This window comes from Cebus imitator, unplaced genomic scaffold, assembly GCF_001604975.1.
Source record: "Cebus imitator isolate Cc_AM_T3 unplaced genomic scaffold, Cebus_imitator-1.0 Scaffold732, whole genome shotgun sequence".
In the NCBI taxonomy this organism is placed as follows: domain Eukaryota; kingdom Metazoa; phylum Chordata; class Mammalia; order Primates; family Cebidae; genus Cebus; species Cebus imitator.
Genome location: NW_016108047.1, coordinates 159,840 through 180,291, shown reverse-complemented (window position 1 = coordinate 180,291; position 20,452 = coordinate 159,840). Strand labels below are relative to the sequence as shown.

The 20,452-nt window shown below is 37.5% G+C and overlaps 1 protein-coding gene across 18 annotated transcripts in view; it reads right to left on the bottom strand.

Moving 5' to 3' along the window:
• Nucleotides 1–20,452, bottom strand: part of ZMYND11 (zinc finger MYND-type containing 11) — a 124,426-nt gene that overhangs the window by 80,686 nt on the left and 23,288 nt on the right. For 4 of the 18 annotated variants that reach the window (XM_037735142.1, XM_037735144.1, XM_037735149.1 and 1 more), the window contains exons 1-2: nucleotides 12,466–12,476; nucleotides 7,360–7,365 (exon numbers count right to left, since the gene is read on the bottom strand). The exons of 13 other annotated variants lie outside the window; for them this stretch is intronic. The gene's annotated coding sequence lies outside the window, so the exon portion shown is untranslated. Of the gene's footprint in view, nucleotides 1–7,359; nucleotides 7,366–12,465; nucleotides 12,477–18,128; nucleotides 18,206–20,452 lie in introns of those variants that run through there. One more of the 18 variants, XM_037735143.1, reaches the window with a different exon arrangement.

Sequence of the window (20,452 nt, the reverse complement as noted above, 5' to 3'; positions counted from 1 at the left end):
GCAAGGAGAGATCTAAAATTGACCCCCTATCATCAAAATTGAAAGAGCTAGAGGAGCAAGATCAAAAAAACTCAAAACCTAGCAGAAGACAAGAAATAACTAAGATCAGAGCAGAAATGAAGAAGACAGAGACACAAAAACACCTTCAAAAAAATCAATAAATCCAGGAACTAGTTTTTCGAAAAGATCAACAAAACAGACCACTAGCCAGATTAATAAAAAAGAAAAGAGAGAATAACCAAACAGATGCAATAAAAAACGATAAAGGGGATATCACCACAGATTCCACAGAAATTCGAACCATCATCAGAGATTATTACAAACAACTCTATGCACATAAACTAGTAAACCTGGAAGAAATGGATAAATTCCTGGACACTTGCATCCTCCCAAGGCTAAACCAGGAAGAAGTCGAAACCCTGAATAGACCAATAACAAGGTCTGAAGTTGAGGCAGCAAATAAGAGCCTAACACCCAAAAAAAGTCCAGGTCCAGATGGGTTTACAGCCGAATTCTACCAGACATACAAAGAGGAGCTGGTACCATTCCTTCTGAAATGATTCCAAGCTATCCAAAAAGAGGGAATCCTTCCCAAATCATTTTATGAAACCAACATCATCCTGATACCAAAACCTGGCAGAGACTCAACAAGAAAAGAAAACTTCAGGCCAACATCCATGATGAACATAGATACAAAAATCTTCAATAAAATACTGACAAGCCGATTGCAACAGCACATCAAAAAGCTTATCCACCATGATCAAGTAGGCTTCATCCCGGGGATGCAAGGGTGGTTCAACATACGTAAGTCTATAAACATAATTCACCACATAAACAGAACCAAAGACAAAAACCACATGATTATCTCAATTGATGCAGAGAAGGCCTTTCACAAAATTCAACAGCCCTTTATGCTAAAAACCCTCAATAAATTAGGTATTGACGGAACATATCTCAAAATAATAAAAGCTATTTATGAAAAACCAACAGCCAATATCATACTGAATGGGCAAAAACTGGAAGCATTCCCTTTGAAATGTGGCACTAGACAAGGATGCCCTCTCTCACCACTCCTATTCAATATAATACTGGAAGTTCTAGCCAGAGCAATCAGGCAAGAAAAAGAAAGAAGAGGTATTCAAATAGGAAAGAAGGAAGTCAAATTGTCCTCTTTTTGCAGATGACATGATTGTATATCTAGAAGACACCATCGTCTCAGCCCAAAATCTCCTGAAACTGATAAGCAACTTCAGCAAAGTGTCAGGTTACAAAATAAATGTGCAAAAATTGCAAGCATTCCTATACACCAGTAACAGACTTAAAGAAAGCCAAATCAAAAACAAATTGCCATTCACAATTGCTACAAAGAGAATAAAATACCTAGGAATACAACTAACAAGGAACATAAAGGACCTCTTCAAGGAGAACTACAGCTAGTGCTCGACTTACGACCACGGTCGGGACCACGGACTGGTCGTAACACGGTTTGGTCATTAAGTTGAGTAGACTATACGTATAGTTGAAATGGTGCACGCGGAGATGGTAGTGCTGCCGGAAGCTGGTCCGCACTGTCGTACGCCCAGCTGGGCAACGTTTGTGCTGCCAGATGTGGAGCAGTCATGGCTAGCGATTGTGGTCGTAAAGTCAAATGGTCGTAAGTTGCATAGGTGGTAATTCGATCGATACTTATACAAGCCACTGCTCAACAAAATAAGAGAGGACACAAACAGATGGAGAAACATTCTATGTTCATGGTTAGGAAAAATCAATATCGTGAAAATGGCCATTCTGCCCAAAGTAATTTACAGATCCAACACTATCCCCATCAAGTTACCAATGACCTTCACAGAACTGGAAAAAAACCACCTTAAACTTCATATGGAACCAAAAGAGAGCCCGCATAACTAAGTCAATTCTAAGCAAAAGGAACAAAGCGGGAAGCATCACACTACCGGACTTCAAACTATACAAGGCCACAGTAATCAAAACAGCATGGTACTGGTACCAAAAGATATACACCAATGGAACAGAACAGAGGCCTCGAAGGCAACACAACATATCTACAACCGTCCGATCTTTGACAAACCTCACGAAAACAAGCAATGGGGAAAGGATTCCCTGTTTAATAAATGGTGTTGGGAAAACTGGCTAGCCATGTGCACAAAGCAGAAACTAGACCCCTTCCTGACACCTTACACTAAAATTAACTCCAGATGGATTAAAGACTTAAACATAAGACCTAACACCATAAAAACCCTAGAAGAAAATCTAGGCAAAACCATTCAGGACACAGGCTTAGGCAAGGACTTCATGACCAAAACACCAAAAGCACTGGCAACAAAAGCCACAATAGACAAATGGGATCTAATCAAACTCCACAGCTTCTGCAGGGCAAAAGAAACAGTCATTAGAGTGAATCGGCAACCAACAGAATGGGAAAAAATTTTGCAGTCTACCCATCTGACAAAGGGCTGATATCCAGAATTTACAAAGAACTAATACAAATTTACAAGAAGAAAACAAACAAGCCTATTCAAAAGTGGGCAAAGGATATGAACAGACACTTTACAAAAGAAGACATACATGAGACCAACAAATATATGAAAAAAATCCTTATCGTCACTGGTCATTAGAGAAAGGCAAATCAAAACTACATTGAGATACCATCTCACGCCAGTTAGAATGGCGATCATTACAAAATCTGGAGACAACAGATGCTGGAGAGGATGTGGAGAAATAGGAACACTTTTACACTGTTGGTGGGAGTGTCAATTAGTTGAACCATTGTGGAAGACAGGGTGGCAATTCCTCAAGGACCTAGGAATAGAAATTCCATTTGACCCAGCAATCACATTACTGGGTATATATCCAAAGGATTATAAATCATTCTACTATAAGGACACATGCACATGAATGTTCATTGCAGCACAGTTTACAATAGCAAAGACCTGGAATCAACCCAAATGCCCATCAATGATAGACTGGACAGGGAAAATGTGGCACATATACACCATGGAATATTATGCAGCCATCAAAAACGATGAGTTCATGTCCTTTGTTGGGACATGGATGAAACTGGAAACCATCATTTTCAGCAAACTAACACAAGAACAGAAAATCAAACACTGCATGTTCTCACTCATAGGCCGGTGTTGAACAATGAGGACACAAGGAGGGGAGCACTACACACTGGGGTCTGTTGGGGGGAAATAGGGGAGGGACAGTGTGGGGTGGGGAGTTGGGGAGAGATAGCAGGGGGAGAAATGCCAGATATAGGTGAGGGGGAGGAAGGCAGCAAATCACACTGCCACCTGTGTACCTATGCAACAATCTTGCATGTTCTTCACACATACCCCAAAACCTAAAATGCAATTAAAAAAAAAAGATATATGACAACCAAAGCACAAAGGAAGGAAAGGCGGAGTAAGCAGAATTATATAATTATAAATCTTCTACATTTTATGCAAGTAGTAGTATATTAATTCACGGGACACTATCATAAATTAAAGGATGCATATTATAATTTCTAGAGCAAACACTGAAGAATAATACAAACAGGTATAGGTAACATAATTCAACTTGTACATTTTTTCACAATTCATGATATGTAAGAATATGAGTAATTTATTCAGACCTACAAAAAATACAGCAAAGTTGTAACATGTAAAATGTAAAATGTTAAATTTAACAGCAAAGCTAACATTTTAAAATAATACTATAAACAGTAAATATATTTATTTAACATAACCAGAAGAATACAGTGGTGACTAAGTAGCAGAAAGCTCAAAAAGTGATGTCACAGATTCCTAGAAATGATTAAAATCAAGATTAAAGAATGAAGCAATGCTACATTTCAGAAAAACAGGTGTTGAGTTAAAATCTACCTGGATCAAGTCACAGAAAATAAATGTAACTTGTAATACCGGTATACTATAAGGAGGATGATCATGAGTTATAAGAGCCCACATAGAACATTGCAAAAAATGCCAGGGAAAGAGAATTCCAAGTGAGACAAATGCAATGAAGTTTGAGGCATATTATGAAAGTACCAAAAACAACTTGACCCATGGAGGCAAGATCTCTTTAAAGTACAACCATAAAATTATTCTTTCTTATGAAATCTAAATTCATTCACTCATTTAACACAGAGTTCATATATGCCTGCTATATACCAGATGCTCTTCTATGCTCTAAGGATACAGCAATAGCAAAACAGACAAAAATCCTTCTCTCATCCAGTAAACATGACTAATGACGTGACTAGATATAAGAACAGCAATTTGGGTGTTCACAACCAAAAATATAGTCTTAGAATCCTGAGTACAGAGAGCTGATTATTTAAGGTTCCTTGTCGATATGGCCAAACCAAACCTTACAGTCCATCGTTATCTGAGTGCATATTATTGCTACTAAACTGTACTAATCACAGTTCCCAAATATGCTCCCAATCCATCCCTTTGTTTATGCAGTTCTCTCTCCCTGGAATGTTCTTCCTTGCCCCTTACCAATTATCAAAAATTTCCCTGTCCTTTCCAGGATCCACTTTAATGCAATTTTCCCTGACCAGCCTTTTCTCCTGGAATCAAACAAGATAAAGCTCAATTGTCTTTTATATTATAATACCAATTTGTTTATACATCTCTTACAAATGTATTGCTCATACAAATATTTACCAATTCCTCAAAAGAACTGTCTTAATTAAACTAAGATATGTCATAATTTTTATAACTAATGTTTTTCAAAGTGTCTACTACAGTTCTGAACATACTAAGCCTTCAATATAAAATTATTAAATTCAATTTTTTCAGCTGTTATGTAAATAGCAAGGGCCCAGAGCGAATCTTTATATCAAAGATCGAGACATCAAAAAGAAAGATCAGAAGACTCTTTGTAGAGATCATTAATACAGTCCTCAACCTTTGTTCTGCTCCAACATATCTGAGAGATATAACAGGCTCCTTTTCGTAAACGTAGCCCATGATTCTCAAGAAGCTTGTAGTTGAAAAAATTAGAAATAGCAAAAACTTGAGTAACTTTAATAAGCTCCCAGGTGATACTGATATTCTCTACCCCAACAAATTCAGATGTACTACAATCTCCTAAGTCTACAGAAACGTCATTTTACATCCATACTACTTCTACACAAACTGGGGTGAGGGCAAAAGAGAGAATAAAGGAGGAAACAAGTCAGAAAAAACTTAAGCAAAATTAAACAAGACATTGCTTGGTGATACATACATACTTGTGAAAACTGCTTTAAGGAAATGATAAACACAATAGTTAACAAGAACAGTTGAGGGGGCAGGGAAGAGAGATGGAAAAGCACAGTATAAGAATTCAAAGCACCAAAAATGTTATGATTTTTACTTCTGGTGGTAGGCTCAGGTTTTTTTCAGTATATTGCATATGCTTTCAAATATTTGCATCAAATATTACTTTAAAATTTTAAATTAATCCCATTGTTTTAATATGCATTTGACAAGTCTGAACTTTTCCCCAAAGTCTATTAGCACTTTTAATGTTTGTCTATTCATACCATTTTCCCATTTATATATTTTTATATATTAGGTTTATCCATACTTTTGTCTTTGCCCCTTAATAAACATTAAATAGGACAAGGTATAGTGGCTCATGCCTGTAATCCACGCATTTTGGAAGGCCGAGGCAGGTGGATCATGACGTTAGACATTCAAGACAAGCCTGGCCAAGATGGTGAAACCCCATCTCTACTAAAAATACAAAAAACTAGCTGGGCACAGTGGCAGGTGCCTGTAATCCCAGCTACTAGGGAGGCTGAGGCAGGAGAACTGCATGAACCCAGAAGGCGGAGGTTGCAGTGAGCCAAGATTGTACCACTGCACTCCAGCCTGGGTGACAGAGTGAGAGTCTGTCTCAAATAATAAATTAATTAAATTACACTGAAACCTAGGTGTTTTTGTTTTTTTGAGATGGAGTTTGGCTTGTTGCCCAGGCTGGAGTGCAATGGTGTGATCTCAGCTCACTACCACCTCTGCCTCTTGGGTTCAAGCAATTCTCCTGCCTCAGCCTTCCGAGTAGCTAGAATTATAGGTACGTGCCACCACACCGGGCTAATTTTTGAATCTTCAGTAGAGATGGGGTTTCGCCATGTTGGCCAGGCTGGTGTTGAACTCCTGACCTCAGGTGATCTGCCTCAGCCTCCCAAAGTGCTGGAGAGAATTATATTTTTAAAATTATGATGATTAATAAACTTATTTTTAGAGCTATTTTAAGTTCACAGCAAAATTGAGTGGAAAATACAGAGTTCCCATATACTCCCTGACCCTACACATGCACAGCCTCCCCTATTATCAACATTTTACACCAGAGCAATACATTTGTTAAAAATCAACAAACCCACATTGACACATCACTATGACTCAAAAGTCCATAGTATATACATTAGGGTTCAGTCTTGGTGTTGTACATTCCATGGGTTTTGATGAATGTATGAATAACAAGTAAGTGCCACTGTAGTGCCCATACAGAATAGTCCCACTGACCTAAATATTGTCTGTGCTCCATCCTTTCCTTTCCCTAACACTTGGCAACCACTGGTCGTTTTGCTACTGTCTCCATAGTTTCGCCTTTTCCAGGATGTCACAGAGTTGGAATCATACAATATGTGGCCTTTTTAAGATAGGCTTCCTTCACTTAGTACCATGCATTAAGTTTCCTCCGTTATCTTTTCATGGTTTGATAGACTGCTACTTTTTAGTACTGAATAGTATTCCACCGGCTGGATGTAACAATTTATCCACTCACCTACTCAAGGACAGGCTGCTTCTAAGTTTTGGCAATCACAACAAAGCTGCTATAAACAACCATGTGCCTGTTTTCATGTGCACATAACTTTTCATTTCACTTGGGTAAATGCCAATTGCTGGTTCATGTGGTTGGAAAATGTTTAGTTTTATAAGAAACTACCAAACTGTCTTCCAAAGTGACCAGACCATTTTGTACTCCCACCAGCAATGTCTGAGCACTTCTGTTGTTCCACATCCTCATCAACGTTTAGTATTGTTTTGGATCTGGGCCAAGTATGTGGGAGTATCTCACTGATGTTCTAATTTTTAATTCCCTAATGATATATAATCTTGGATATATTCCCGTATGTTTATTTGCCATCTGTATTTCTTTGGTGGGGTGTTCAGCCAGGTCTTTTGCCCCTGAAAATTTTTTTTCTTTTGTAAACAGGATCACTCACTCTGTCCCCTAGTCTGAAGTGCAGTCATGGCTCACTATCACCTCAAATTCCTGGGCTCCAGAGTAGCTAGGACTACAGGCATGCACAACTATGCCCAGTTAGTTTTTTCTTTTTTAATGTTTCATAGAGGCAGGATTATGCTATGTTGCCCAGGTTGGTCTCCAACTCTGGGCCTCAAGTGATCTGCCCACCTTGGCCCTTTTGCCCATTTTTAGAACATATTCTACATTTTCTTATTAACATTAGACATTCTTTTCAAGTTTTGGTTGATGGTCCTTCATCAGTTGTGTCTTTTGCAAGTGTTTTTTTTTTCCCCCAGTCTGTGGCCTGTCATCTCGTTTTCCTGGCATTATCTTTCACAGAACGAAAGTATTAAATTTTAATAAAGTCCAGTTTACCAATTCTCTTCCTTCACGGATGCCTTTGGTGTTATAACTGAAACATTATCACCATACTAACGGTAATCCAGGTTTCCTCCTGTGCTATTGTCGAAGAGTTTTACAGTTTCGTATTTTACATTTAGGTCTCTGATCCAAGTTGTTCATTATTGTGAAGAGTGTAAGGTCTGTAGCTATCCTTTTTTTGAAAGCGGATATCCATTTGTTCCAGCATCATTTCTTCAAAGGGCTACTTTTTTGATCCAATGTATTGCTCCTGCTCCTTGGTAAAAGCTGAACTGACTATATTTATGTGAGTATTTCTGGGTTCTCTATTCTGTTCCATCCATCTATTTGTCTATCCTATCACAAATGCCACATTCTCTTGGCCACTCAAGTTTATGGTAAGTCTTGAAGTCAGGTAGTATCAGTCCTCAGACTGTCCTTTATTATTATGTTGATCACATTGGGCATTTTGTCTGTGCACATAAACTTTAGAATCAGTATGTTGATATCCATGAAATAAATTGCTGGGATTTTGATTGAGTCTACATGAATCTATACATAAAAGTGGGAAGAACAGACATCTTGACAATATTGTTTTCCTATCCACAAACATGGAATATCTCATCTTTTATGTCGATCATCAGAGCTCTGAGGTCTTCCTCATATACATCTTATCCACAATTAGATTTCTATCTAAGCATTTCATTTTGTGGGTAGTAATGTAAATGGTAATATGCTTTCAATTTCACAGTACACTTGTTCATTACTGATTAATAGGAAAGTGATGGATTTTTCTATATTACTTTTATATCCTGCAACCTGGCTATAATCACTTACTAGCTCCAGGAGGTTTTTTTGTTCATTCTTTTGGATTTGCTATATAAATGATAATTTCATCTGCCAACAAAATTTTATTTCTTCCTTCCCAACCTATTTGCTTATTTCCTTTTCCTATCTTATTGCATCAGCTGGTACTGCAGTTTGAATGTATTGTGTCTCTCCAAAATTCATGTGGGAAATTAAACCCCAAGGTGATGGCATTAAGAGGTGGAGACTTTGAGACCTTATTGGGCCCTGAGGGCTCTGTCCTCAGGAATGGGATTAATGCCCTTATAAAAGAGGCTTCAGAGAGCTGCCTGACATTCCATCTCTTCTGCCATGTGAAGACACAGAAATAAAGTACCACCTTGGAAACAGAACAACCCTTACGAGACTCTGAATCTGCTGGTGCTTTGATCTTGGGCTTCCCAGCAACCAGAACTGAGTGAAATAAACTTCTGTTATTTATAAATTACCCAGTGGTATTTTGTTATAACAGCAGGAATAGAGTAAGACAGCTGGGACTTCCCATATGATGATGAAATGCAGTGCTGAGGGGTGTACATTCTTGCCTTGTTCCTAATCTTAATGGAAAAGCTTCAAGTTCCTTACCATTAAGTATGTTAGCTGTGGGATTTGTATAGATATTCTATAACCAAGGAAGCTCCCTTTTATTCCAAGTTTCTTGAAAGTTTTTATGAAAGAATATTGGGTTTTATCAAATTCTCTTTCTGTATCTATTGGTAAGATCATGTGATTTTGATAAACTCTATTTTTATTCTCATTTACCTCCAAATATTTAAAAGTTTCTCAAGATGTCTTATTTGAGCCCTGTTATTCAGAAGTTTAATCTCAATGTATCTGGGGATTTTCCAGCTATCTTTCTGTAATTAATTTCAATCTTCATTCCACTGTGGTCTGACAGCAGATATATTATTTCTATTCTTTTATTTAGGTCTGTTTTATGGCATCGAATGTGGTCTGTTTGTGAATGTTCTGTGTGACCTTCAGAAGAATGTGCAATATGCTGTTATTGAATAATGTAATCTATAGATATTATATCCAGTTGATGTTTCTGAGTTCAACTATGTCCTTACCAACTTTCTGCCTGCTGTATCAGTCTATTGGTGCTAGAGGGGTATTGTCATCTCCAACTAGAGGATTCATTTATTTCTCCTTGCAGTTCTATCAGTTTTTGCCTCATATATTCTGACGCTCTGTTAGGTACATACATATTAAGCACTATTATGCCTTCTTAGAATATTGACTCCTTTATCATTATGTAATCCCCACCTTTAACCCTGATAACTTCCCTACTGTTGAAGTCCTCTGTCTGAAATTGATATAACTATTCTGATTTTTTCATTAGTGTTACCATGCTGTATCTCTTTAATCTATATATTTAAAGTGGGTTTCTTGCAGTCAAGATACTGTTGAGTCAAATTTTTTGATCCACTCCCATGTCATTTAATTGCTGTATTTAGCCATATTTCAGGTGATCATTAACATAGTTATATTAATATCCACCATGTTTGTCACTATGTTCTGTTGGTTGGCTTTCTTATTTGTTCCTATTTCTGTCTTTCACATTTTTTCTACCATTTGTAGTTTTTAGTTGAGCATTTTATGCAATTCAATTTTCTCTCCTTTCTTATCACATCAATTATACTTCTTTACTATTTGTAGTGGTTTCCCCAGAGTTTGCAACACACATTACAATTAACCCAAGTATACTTTCAAATAACACACTGCTTCCTGGAAAGTGGAATTACCTTATAACAAAATATTCTAAATTATTCCTTCCAGTCCCTTGAACCATTTCACTTACACAGAAACTGTTATTCATTTTACTTACATATAAACACACACAGACATATACTTAATCAAATACATGGTTACTACTATTGTTTTGAGCAATTATTACCAGTTAGAAAAACGTTTTTATTTTACCTTTCTTTATTCCTTCTTGAATGGTCTCCCTTTCTTTGCATAGATCCTGGTTTCTAACCACAATTTTCCTTCTTTCCGAAGAACTTCTTTTAACATTTATTACAAGGCAGGTATACAGGCAACAAATTCCCTTAATTTTGTCTGAGAAAATCTGTATTTTTACTTTTTATGAAAGACACAGTTTTACTGGATACAGAATCCTAAGTTGGTGGGTTTTTTTCTTTCAACACTTTAAATATTTCATTCCAACTCTTGCTTGCATGGTTTCTGAAGAAAACTCAGAAGTAATTCTTAACTGTGCTCCTCTATAGGTAAGGTGTTTATTCCTGTCTTCTTTCAAGTTTAATTTTCTCACATTTGAATATGGTATGCTTAGGTATACTATTTTTGGCATTTAGCCTGCTTCATGTTTTCTGAACTTCCTGCATCTTTAGGTTGGTGTCTGATATTGGTGAAACTTTCAGACATATTTGACTCGAATATTACTTCTGTCCCTTTTTCTCCTTCTTCCCTTCTGGTATTCCCATTATACATATGTTACTTCTTCTGTAGCCTTCCCATAGTTCTTGAATATTCTGTTCTCGACTGATTCCTTTTTTCCCAGATTTTCTCTCTGCTTTTTAGTTTTAAAAATTTCTAGTTGTCATATCCTCCCACTCAGAGATTCTCTCCTTGGTCACGTCCAGTCTACTGATGACCCCACCAAAGGCATTTTATATTTTGTTACAGTGGTTTTGATCTCTAACACCTCAGAGATTCTGTTCCCGGTCACGTCCAGTCTACTCATGACCCCACCAAAGGCATTTTCCATTTTGCTACAATGTTTTTGATCTCTATCACTTCTTTTTGGTTCCTTCTTAGAATTTCCATCGATCTGTGCTATCATCCATCTAGTCTTGTTGCCTATGTTTTGGCATTAAAACTCTTAGCACTTTAATCACAGTTTTTAATAACCCCTGGTCTGATTATTCCAACAATTCTGCTATATGTAACTCTAGTTCTGATGCTTGTTCAGTTTCTTTACAATGTTGGGTTTTGCCTTTTAGTAGGCCTTGTAATTTTTTGCTGAAAGATGAACATGATTAACTGAGTAAATCTTGCTGAATAGGCCTTTAATAACGTAATGTAAGGTGTGGGGAGAAGAAGCATTCTTAGCCCTATGATGAGATTCAATCTTTAGACAGCCTGTGCCACTGGACTGTGAACTTCACCAGGGCTTCACAGCTTTCTCCCTTAGATGGGACGGGATGACTAGAGGGGGCTGAAGTTGTATATTTCCCTTTCCCCATGCAGAAGGCTAGAGGAGGCTGGTTAGGTATTTCCCTTCCCCAAGGTAAGCAACACTGGTAAAATCATGTCTCCTGAGGGTAGGCTTTGTTAAGAACAGAAAGCTTTTGCATATTTCAAATTGATCCCTTTCCCCCTCCCACTGCAAGAAGCACAAGGAGATTTTTCTCCAATATTCACTGTGAGGTCCTGGTCAAGCTACTGGAGGTAAAAACACAAAAAATGTGGCAGCCGTCCCCCATGACTGGGTCCCTCTGAAGTTTCTAACTCTCAGAGTTGTCCATACTGAGCATCTAGCCATTCATCAATTACAGTTCAGCCTTTCCTACTCCAGCACTGGTTCCTGCAGAGGTTTCTGCTTGTGGGTTTCTGCTCTGGTGAAGTTGTGATTCTTTATATCCACCTGTCTGTCTCTCCAATTTTTGGTTCAACAATCTGCCCCATGGCTTCACTTTCCAGACAGATCTAAAAGAGCTGTTTTATTATTTTTGCTTGTTCAGCTTTTTACTTGTTAGGACAGTGTGGTTACTTATGAGCTCCTTACCTGCTAGGCTGGAAGCCACGGAATTACTTTTTGAATATAGCATAAAATGAAAATATAGAATGTTTCCTTAAAGAGGCAACCACTGAACTAGTATGGATTCACTGAAGGATTTTTCTCGTCTCCAACAAAATGTGATACATTCCTAATCATATGTCAAATTTTCTTTTTTTTTTTTTTTTTTTTTTTTTTTTTGAGACGGAGTTTCACTTATGTTACCCAGGCTGGGGTGCAATGGCGCGATCTCGGCTCACCACAACCTCCGCCTCCTGGGTTCAGGCAATTCTCCTGTCTCAGCCTCCTGAGTAGCTGGGATTACAGGCACGCACCACCATGCCCAGCTAATTTTTTTTTGTATTTTTAGTAGAGACGGGGCTTCACCATGTTGACCAGGATGGTCTCGATCTCTTGACCTTGTGATCCACCCGCCTCGGCCTCCCAAAGTGCTGGGATTACAGGCTTGAGCCACCGCGCCCGGCCCAAATTTTCTTTTAAGAAACAGGTTTTATGTTGCCCAGGCTGGACTCCATCTCCTGAGCTCAAGTAATCATCCTACCTCAGCCTCCTGAAGGACCACAGGTACACATACCACCATGTCTGGCATTATATATTAAGGTCTTATCAATACTAACATTAGTTTTTTCGATGTGTTTGGTCTTTTACTAGTGCCCCACAATTTTCATTATAACTTGCATATATAAGCTATATATATATATACACAAGGTATTATGATAAATTCCATGTTATCCTTGATTCCTATATAATTGTTGCATATGTAGTATTATCTATCCAGCAGTATCATCAGTTTTTTACAGCATGCCATATTTTAACCTTCTTCATGTCCCTAGTAACTGTTACCATAAAATAGATGCTAAATACTTATTGATTTAATACTCTCCCCAAACCAATCCTGAGATATTAAAAAATTAGTTGTTGGTTGGCAGGGGGCATTAAGAGTTATTGTCTAATGGGTACAGAGTTTAAGTTTTACAAAATAAAAAGAATCACAGAGATGGATGATGGTAAGGCGTGTACAACATCATAAATACATTTAAATACACTAAACTGTACTCCTACAAATGATAAAGATAATAAATTTTATGTTGTGTATTTTGCCACATTAAAAAAAAACTTTAAAAATAGGAGGAAAAATAAATCTAGTCTATAATAACAATAAATGGTTGACTACCAGGTCTTAGGAAGAGTAAAGATCAATAATACAGCTCCAGGAGCCCCCAAGACAATCAATCGGATGCATGCTTTCCATATGTGGCAGGCATAGAACATGGATAACTGGCAATACAGAGCACTTACAGTGGATCTCCTGGTAGGTTTTTGTTTGTTTGGATCAAAGTACGTTAGATTAAGAACAGGAAATCATCTTATCTAACACATTGATCAAGGTTCCTGATAGAAAAACACATGATTATGAACCCTTTAATCACCTTTTAAAAAATGTTTTAATTACTTTTTTAGTTATACTAATAAAGCAAAAGGGTATTTCAGGACTTTTCAATTTGACAAAACAGCTTATAAAACAAAATGGTGGGTGAGAAAATTGTTACCTTTTTATTTTTCAAAAAGCTTTATTGAGGTATAGTTCACATACCATAAAATGCACCCATTTCAAGTGTACAATTCAATGGTTCTTGGAACATTACATTATTAATTTTTTAAACTGTAATAAAATATATATTAATATAAAATGTGTCATCTCACCCATTTTTGAGTACACAATCTAGCAGCACTGCAACCATCACTATTACCTATTCCTAAAACTTTATCACAACAGAAACTATAGACCATTAAATAATTCCCCATTCTTCCCTCTTCCAAGTCCCTAGCATGTTCAAATGCACTTTCTGTCTCTATCAATATGCCTATTCTAGATATTTCATGACTGGAATCATACAGTATTTACCCTTTTGTATCTGTCTTATTTCAATTAGTACATTTTTAAGTTTCATCCATTTTGTAGCACATGTCAGTACCTTATTTCTTATGGCTGAATAATATTCCGTTGCATGGATAAATCACGATTTGTTTATCCATTCATCTGTTTATGGACACTTGAGTGGTTTCCACCTTCTGGATGCTATGAATGAGACAACAGTGAACACTGGCATATAAGTATCTGCTTGGGCCTGCCTTCAATTCCTTGGGCTATATGCCCAGAAGTGGAATTGCCAGATCATGTAATAAATTCTATATTTAAACTTTTAAGAAATTAGTAAACCCTTTTCCACAAGCAGCTGCATCATTTTACAATCCCAACAGCAATGTACAAATGTTCCAATTTCCCCACATTATTACCAACACGTATTATTTCCCATTTTTTACTTTAAAAAAAAGTATAGCCATCTAAGTAGATACAATTACCTCATTGTGGTTTTTACCTAAATTTTTCTCTAATTATGCTGAATACCTTTTCATGTATTTATTGGATATGTATATATGTTCGGAGAAATGTCTATTCCAATCCTTTGCCCATTTTTAATCAGGTTGTCTTTTTGTTGCTATTGAGTTGTAGGTGTTCTTTATATATTCTAGATATCAATCTGGTATCAGACATAAGCTTTGCAAGCATTCTCCCATTCTGTAGCTTATTTTTACACTTTCTTGATAAGGGCCTTTAATGCATAAAACTTTCAAATTTTGATGAAATATAACTTATCTATTTTTTCTTTTGTTGCTCATGCTTTTTGGTGTCTTATCCAAGAATCCATTGCAAAACTGAAGGTCATGAAGATTAAACTGTTTTCTTCGAAAATTTTTAGGGTTGCAGGTTTTATATTTAGGTTACAGACCCATCTGGAGTTAATTTTTATATGCAATGTGAGGTAGAGGGTCTAATTTTATTTTTTACATGTGGAAATCAAGTTATCTTGGCACCATCTGTTGATGAGAATATTCTTTCCCAATTGAGTGGACTGAGCATCCTTGTCAAAAATCAGCATAGATGTATGGGTTTATTTCTGAACTCTAAATTCTATTGCACTAGACCATATACCTGTATTGTTACTAGATTATATATCTGTATTATTCCAATATCACATTGTTTTGATTACTGTAGCTCTTGAGTAAGTTTTGAAATGAGGAAAAAGAGAGTAGTAATTGAGGAAAAGCAGCAAAAATGCAAGATCAATGGGAGCTTTGGAAAATAATGGGTTTCTTAAGTTACCCCCGGCTACAGGGTGCAGAATGAGGAAAAAATATCACCATAACTTAATTTTGGACTGGGAAGAAGGGAGAGGTGAGTGTCAAGGATAATGCTTAGATTTCCGGTTTACACAGGATATGATATTGGGTGTTTTCAATTGAGGTAAGAAATTTGAGATGAAGACAAAGTTTGCAGAACGCAGTGGTATGTGCATGTGTGTGCTGAGTTTTAGGCAGACTAAATTCAGGTGTCTTTTAAATATCTAAGGGAAATGTAGGTATACAAGTAGGTATGTGGACATAGAGCTAGTGAGCTGAGAATATATGCTGAAGATTTGTCAGGAACCTCAGCAGGGTAACTGAAACCATAAATGTAGATTAGACTGCCCCAGGAGAGAATATGGTAGAAAGAGATGTAGGCCCCCAAGAACTAGGAGCAAATATGGGAGAGTTGGGTTACAGAAGTCGAGTGAAGGCAGGGTTTCAGAAAGTGGAGAATATTGCTAGGATGTCAAACAGTAGAAAGAGTTGAAAATGTCCACTAGATTTAGCAATACATTGGTCACTGGTAACTTCAGCAAGAGTTGTATTAGTGAAATAATAGCACCCCAACCAGATTGGAGTGGGTTAAGAAGTAAGTGGCAGGTGGAGAAACTGAAATAGAGAATGCTTTCCAGAAGAATGGTTGAAAAAGGGAAATGAGATAAATGGAAGGTAGCTGGAAAGAGACAGATGAGAGGTCACATGAAGGTCTACGATTATTTAAATTTTATTCTCATTTTAATTAGAATACTACATACACATGATTTTTCAAAAACCAAATAGTCCCAAACTCCCTAACTCCTCTCTTCCTGCCACCCTAAGGCAATCACTGTCAACTATTTTAGTTTTCTTTTTTAGGTTTTACCTCTGTATTTAAAAACCCTACCCTTATGTAATTAACTTCCTATCTTAAGTCAATCTCTTTCACATATACCTCCCCAACACAAACACATTATCCTTCCTTTTTTCTTCTCAAGAAAGTCATACTCCAATTTCTAGTTATATCAAAATGCACTGTTTATTAGGACAATGCACTTCCCCACCAAACGGAAATTAGGCGAGGCCAGGTATGGATGTGACAGGTGGAATCTGAGTAAAAGGTATTTATGCCACTTGCACATTGGATGATTTAAGAAAGCTCAGTATGATTTGCTATGCTTTCCTTTTCTTTATACCACGGGTAATGGCAATCCCCAGATGGTGGCTGCTCTGTCAGCCTACATACTAGAATAAGGACAAATGACAGCAGAGCTCCCAGCTCATCTGTGATGAACATGGATTATGAGCAACAATCATGTTTTAAACCACTGAGATTTTGAGGTTTTTTGGTATCACAGCATAACCTAACCAATCCTGCCTATAGGTCAAGGAGATTATACATGAGGAAAGACTTAAATAGTGAAAGCGAGCTAGCCATGTAAAGGGGAAGGCATACGCAAAAGCCATAAGTGAGAAAGAACTCAGTCTTTTTGAAGCAGAAAGGACAGTGACTGGAATGTGGTGAATTGACAGAGCTATGAAAAGCAGAAGAGAGCTATACTAAGATCAAATCATGCAGAATCTAAAGCTGACAATAAGTAGCTTGGATTGCAATGAGAGCAAAACACAGCAATTAGAGGGATTAAGTTGTAGTGGGGTGTGAGGGGAACATGGGGTTAAGCAAAAAGCTACATAATGAATCAAAAATAATTGGCATTCCCTTTCTACTGCCAAATTCCAGATCTCAGGCTCAGGTAAAAAACCAAACAATACCTTTCTGGAGAAATCAAATATTCCCAGGGAAAGAATCTTTAGACACTGACATCTGAAGGTATCTAAAGAAAAAGTCATCTGGCTACCTGACATCCCAACAGTAAAGCCAACTCACACAGAATAGGTATAGGTATGTGCTGAGTCCAAGACAACTGTTCAGATGCTAGCTTTCTTGTGACTCACACTTAAATGTGAACAGACAGCCAAAGATAACCAGATATTTGATACCAGCTTCTTAATAAAGAAGGAGACCACATCAAGCAAACAGAAGAGAGTAAGGGTTGGGGGAGAAGAAGAAATTTTAAAAAAAAATGCAGAAACAGTAAATATTTTTAAAATATATGTAATATAATGAGTTAGAAATAACATTTTATTTGTAAACCATAAATAGGAATATTCAGGAAAATATAAAATATGAGGAATAACAAATTCAGTTAATGGGTCAGAAAATAAAGCTGAGGCAATCTTCCAAAAAGTAGAACAAAAAGATAAGAAATGCATAACAGGAGATGAGAAAAAGACACTATATCTGAACAATGAAATGGAAGGACAAAGTTGTTCAAGTAAAGTACCTAGCACTGAAACACAGGCATCTGCAAATGGAAAAGACCCATCAACTGTCTAACATGTGAACGGAAGGGAGGCCAAAGCACATCAGCTTAGAATATCAAAACACTGAGAGGTGCTTCCCAGGTAGTGGTGGGTGATGGGGAGAGGTCATAAAACAAAATGGCGTCAGATTTCTTAATGTCAACATGGAAGCTAGAAAATGATAAGATGAATGCCCTCTAAATTCTTTAGAAAAATTAGTTTCACCTAAATGTCTAATTCCTCAAAATGATCAACTAGTGAAGTCTGAAGACATTTCAGTCATATAGATATTCAAAGAATTTACATTCTATGTATCTCTTCTCAGGAAGCTACTGATATGAATAAATAAATCAGGAGAAAGAAAAACCTGCAATCTTGCCTTGTCCAGGAAACAGGACTCAACACAGGAAGGAGGGAGGCAATGGGAATTCCCAAACCAAGAGCTTTATAGCAGATCTGTTTAAAAAAAAAAAAAAAAAAAGTCCAGTCACTGTTAGAGCAAATACAGGACAGGCTTAGGAAAGGAGTTCCAGGGAACAAAAACGAAACTGAGCAACTGCATTGCACTCAAGACATATGTATATCAATAAACATATAAATTTATGCTACAAATTAATATCTATGCAAAAATCTTAAATAAATTTTGGCCAATGGAATCAAAATAGCATATTTTTTAATGTACCATTCTAGGAATGCAATGATGGTTCAATATTAGGAAATACATTAATATAACAAATGATATTAGAAGAACTAAGAAGAATGCGATCACTTCTAGAGATGCTGAAAAAGCACTTGACAAACTTCAAAATTCATTCATATAAAAAAACCTCAATATCGGCCGGGCGCGGTGGCTCAAGCCTGTAATCCCAGCACTTTGGGAGGCCGAGGCGGGTGGATCACGAGGTCAGGAGATCAAGACCATCCTGGTCAACATGGTGAAACCCCGTCTCTACTAAAAACTACAAAAAAATTAGCTGGGCATGGTGGCGCATGCCTGTAGTCCCAGCTACTCAGGAGGCTGAGGCAGGAGAATTGCCTGAACCCAGGAGGCGGAGGTTGCGGTGAGCCGAGATCGCGCCATTGCACTCCAGCCTGGGTAACAAGAGCGAAACTCTGTCTCAAAAAAAAAAAAAAAACCCTCAATAACTAAGAATTGAGGGATATACTGCTTTAATATACAGGCACCCCTCACTGTTTAACAAGTTACTTTATTGTGCTCCACAGGTATTGCTTTAAAAAAAAGAAAATCTAATGTGGCCTGAGTCAAGCAATTCAACTGGTGTCCTTTTACCAACAGCGTGTGCCCAGTTCGTGTCTATGGATAACATTTGGTTGAGTCTCATAGTATTTCAGGCTTTTTCATTATTGTTATTGTATGTGTTATGGTGATCTGCGATCTCTGCGGTTACTAATTATTTTGGGGTACCACAAACCACACCTTTGTAAAATAATGGACTTAATAAATGTTGTGTGTGTTCTGACTGCCCCACCAACTGCTCATTCTCCCATCTTTCTCCCTCTGCTCTGGCCTCCATGAGACACAACAATAATGAAATCACGCCCATTAATAGCCCTACAATTGCCTCAAAGTGTTCAAGTGAGCAAAGAGTCACATCTCTCTCACTTAAGTCAAAAAAGAAAAATGATTAAGCTTAGTGAGGGAGGCATATTGAAAGCCAAGACAGGCTTTGAAAGCTGGGCCTCTTGAGCCAAACAGCTGTCCCAGCTGCAAATATAAAGGAAGAGTTCTTGAAGGAAATTAAAAGTGCTCTTTCAGTGAACATATGACTGATAAGAAGGCAAAACAGTCTTATTGCTGCTTTGGAAAATATTTTAGTGGTCTAAACAGAACACCAGACCAGCCACAATATTCGTTTAAGCCAAAACCTAATCCAGAGCAAGAACCTAACTCTCTTCAGTTCTATGAAGGCAAAGAGAGGGGTGAGCAAGTTGCAGAGGTTTGAGGCTAGCAGAGGTTGATTCATGAGGTTATTCATGAGGAAAGAAGCTGTCTCCATAAAACTACAAGACGAAACAGCAAGTTACCCAGAAGATCTAGCTAAGATAACTAATTAAGGTGGCTACACTAAACAACAGATTTTCACTGTAGACAAAATAGTCTCATATTGGCAGAAATGCCATCTAGGACATTCATAGCTAGAGAGGTGATGCCTGGGTTCAAACCATCAAAGGATAGGCTACCTCTTGATGCAGCTGGTGAGCTTAACTTGAAGCCAATGCTCATTTACCATTCTGAAAATCCTAGGGCCTATAAGAATTATGCCAAATCTACCCTGCCTGTGTTGTGTAGCTGGAACAACAAAGCCTAGATGACCGCACATCTGTTTACCTCATGGTTTACAGAATATTTTAATCCCACTATTGAGTCTTACTACTCAGAAAAATAGATTCCTTTCAAAATATTATTGCTCATTGGCAATGCACCTGGTTACCCAAGAGCTCTGATGGAGATTTACAGGGAGATTAGTGTTATTTTCATGTGGCTAACACAACATCCATTCTGCTGCCCATTGATCAAGAAGTAATTTCAGCTGGGTACAGTGGCTCACACCTGTAATCCCAGCACTCTGGGAGGCCAAGGCAGGAGGATCACTTCAGCCGAGGAGTTCAAGGCTGCAGTAAGCCCTGTTTGTGCCACTGCACTCCAGCCTAGGTGACAGAGAATGACCCTGTCTCAAAAAA